Raw genomic sequence first — 3,428 nt, forward strand, 5'->3', positions numbered from 1 at the left:
AGAGTAGGAGTGGTAGTGTAGCAATAGTTGCAGGAATGGTATCAGTATGGACTTAGTAGAAGTAGTAGTAGTAGCAGCAGCAGTAGTAGTAGCAGTAGTAGCAGAGGTAGTACTAGTAGCTGTTGTTGTTGCTGTTGTATCAGTAGTGGTAATGTTTTAATAAAGATGCAACGGCACAGAGCGATAGTTAGTACAAAGTAGTAGGGATAGCGATAGTAGTAGCAGCAGCAGTAGTAGTAGTATTATTAGTAGTAGTAGTAGTAGTAGTAGTAGTAGTAGTAGTAGTAGTAGTAGTAGTAGTAGTAGTAGTAGTAGTAGTAGTAGTAGTAGTAGTAGTAGATACTAGCAGCAAGAGGTAGTATTAGTAGTAGTAGTAGTAGTACTTATTAATATTATTAGCAGTAGTAGCAGCAGCAACAGAAGTAGTAGTGATGTTGAGATTTATGACAGTAGTAGAAGTAGTAATAATAGATGTATATGTAGTAGTAGCAGTGGTAGTTTTGATAGAAGTTGTAGTTGTATTTTTCTTGTGATGGTAGTAGTATTGGTAGTGTTGAAGTAATGATATTAGTGGTTGAAGTAAAAGTAATGGTTGTCAACGCTGAGATAGAAAAAAAAAATACAATAGGTGTTGGCAGTCGTCCTATAAGGAAAATAGAAAATGCACAACCACAATCAGAGATGTTTTTGACAACAAAAATTTAGCAAATCTATTTTCTTCAAAATAGTTGGTCAATGTTAAGCATTAGCAAGAACAGATAGATCTAAAATGTTTTGGGAAAATTTTAGTTGGTAGTTATGACAATATCAGGAGTGGAAAGAAGCACTCATTATGAAAACCAACCTCCTCAAGCTGAACAAAGACACTAATAAGAAATACTTGTGAAGAAGAAGAACTATGTCCAGCAACTTATGAGGAATTATGAATGTTTTCGAAAACAAATGCCTGATAAATTCAATAAAATCTTAAATACTTTCAAATAATTATTTATTACAAGAACAGTGAAAGAAATGTTCTAACTGTGGGACACTATGAATGAAAGTAATATGAAGGTATTCCAAAGTTGGATAAATATTTTAGGAAAAAGAGACAGTAGGATTAGCAAAGTTTCTGTATAAGTAACGGCTGGGTTAGACGACAGCAACAACATTCAGTAAATATTGCAAAAGGAAGAAACACTGAAAGTAGCACTACTTGTGATAACAGTGATAAACGATATAAGATAAGAAAAAATGATAAAATGACTGGTTATTGTTTTAGTAGAAGGGGCTGTACGATAAAGATAGATGTGACAAAAATAGATGTACAAGTAGATGTGTTACTGGTGGAAGTCGTGGTAGAGGTGATGATAATGTCAGTGCTGATAGCAGTAGTAGCTATGGTAATGGTATCAACAACAGCAAAAGTGGTAGTAGTGGTGGTGGTGGTAGCAGTGGTAGTGGTAGTAGTAGTAGTTAGTGGTAGTAGTAGTAGTAGTAGTAGTAGTAGTAGTAGTAGTAGTAGTAGTAGTAGTAGTAGTAGTAGTAGTAGTAGTAGTAGTAGTAGTAGTAGTAGTAGTAGTAGTGGTAGAAGTAGTAGTAGTAGTGGTGGTAGTAGTAGTAGTAGTAGTAGTAGTAGTAGTAGTAGTAGTAGTAGTAGTAGTAGTAGTAGTAGTAGTAGTAGTAGTAGTAGTAGTAGTAGTAGTAGTTGTTGTTGTTGTTGTTGTTGTTGTTGTTGTTGTTGTTGTTGTTGTTGTTGTTGTTGTTGTTGTTGTTTGTCTATTTTTCTTTTATTAGTTCTGTTGTTTCTTTTGTTAACGGTGGAACCCTAGTATTAATATTTATGAAGCCTGTTTGCCTAGTATCTAGAAAATAAATGTTTTACTAGTAGAATTGATACAGGTGCAAACTTGGATAGAAACTGTGGTTGCTAAATAAAATAGAAATAATTTTTGTGGTTGTATCCGTAGATATGGAGGTTGTGAATGAAAGGGTTTCAGGATTTCGGGTTTGTGTTATTGTGTGTGTGTGTGTGTGTGTGTGTGTGTGTGTGTGTGTGTGTGTGTGTGTGTGTGTGTGTGTGTGTGTGTGTGTGTGTGTGTGTGTGTGTGTGTGTGTGTGTGTGTGTGTGTGTGTGTGTGTGTGTGTGTGTGTGTATGTGTGTGTGTGTGTGTGTGTGTGTGTGTGTGTGTGTGTGTATGTGTGTGTGTGCGCGCTTGTCTAGTAAATGACTAGCTGAAGCCGTAGAGGGTTTGAATGAAGGTAGATAGAGATTAAACAAATCCTGTTTGACTTAAAAAGAGATTAAGAATAGAGGCTTCAAGACAAAATCGAAAAAGATTATGAAGAGGAAGAAATGAGGTAATCAGGTGTGATATAGACTCAGAAAAATGAAGACAAGTAGAAGAGAGACATAGGTGATTCGGAAGAAAAAATTAGGTGCGTTGAGCCTGATCGTTACTCCTTGGTAATTTTCAGCACAAACTCAATGTTAATTTCACCGTTTACATCGTGCACGAAGGCTGAGCTCTTTCTTCTTTTTTTCTTTCGAGCACCGATAACTGCAACATCACCAGTTTAACACAACACAAACTGTCATCGGTTCACTTCCTCAAAGCACAAACGAAAAATGGGTCACTTCTACAATGAGCCGAAACCGTAAAAACACTTTTTTTAAACACTGATACCTTCTTGTCGCTTCTTCCTAGTGCAGATGTCCTTGCTGCCGTCTGCTCCTGGCACAGATGTCCTTGATATCTGATTTCTAGAACAGGTGTCCTAGGTGTCAACTCTTCCGGTATAGATATCTTGGTACCTCTCCTTCCAACAACAAAAGGAATGTCAAATCTAAACAGATGTGGGGATGTTGTTTGGAGTTGACTTTAGCTCTACTCTTATAAACGTCTCTTCTGATATTTTGCATTCACTTCCGCATCTAAGCCGTGATATTCACTTCCACTGTATTAGGCTATCCTGTATTCACTCTGTTTTGATACTGTTACAGTGTAGGTCTTCATCAAGTTTCAGGCCCTTCTAAACCTATTCACTTTGTATTTAATCTTCAGTACCAAGCCACCTACACTTTCTCGACATTTATCTAATACTTCCAAATGCTCTCCTTCCACGTTGCGTCCGCAAAAAAAAAACTAGTTCTCCTATTCTCATTTGTCTCTTTGTAGTTTATTTCTCATGTTGGGTGTGCGTCATCCGGTTGGGCAGAACTCTTTCTTGATCTTAACCATCCTTCAGAGGCTGCTGGTTCCTCTTGAGCAAGGAAGGGCGCGAGCTACACGACAGGTGGAACCAATTTCAGAGAAATGAACAAGAATTCACACGATATGAAGACGCATTCATATGATCGAGAAATAAATAATTCACTTTGACGCCTCCCCACATTTTCCTTTTTTTTTTTTATTTACTTTCGTTCTACGAACAAAGTGAGCTGCAAA

This window comes from Oratosquilla oratoria, chromosome 25 (genome assembly GCF_046742065.1).
Source record: "Oratosquilla oratoria isolate Oo_2021 chromosome 25, ASM4674206v1, whole genome shotgun sequence".
Classification (NCBI taxonomy): Eukaryota; Metazoa; Arthropoda; class Malacostraca; order Stomatopoda; family Squillidae; genus Oratosquilla; species Oratosquilla oratoria.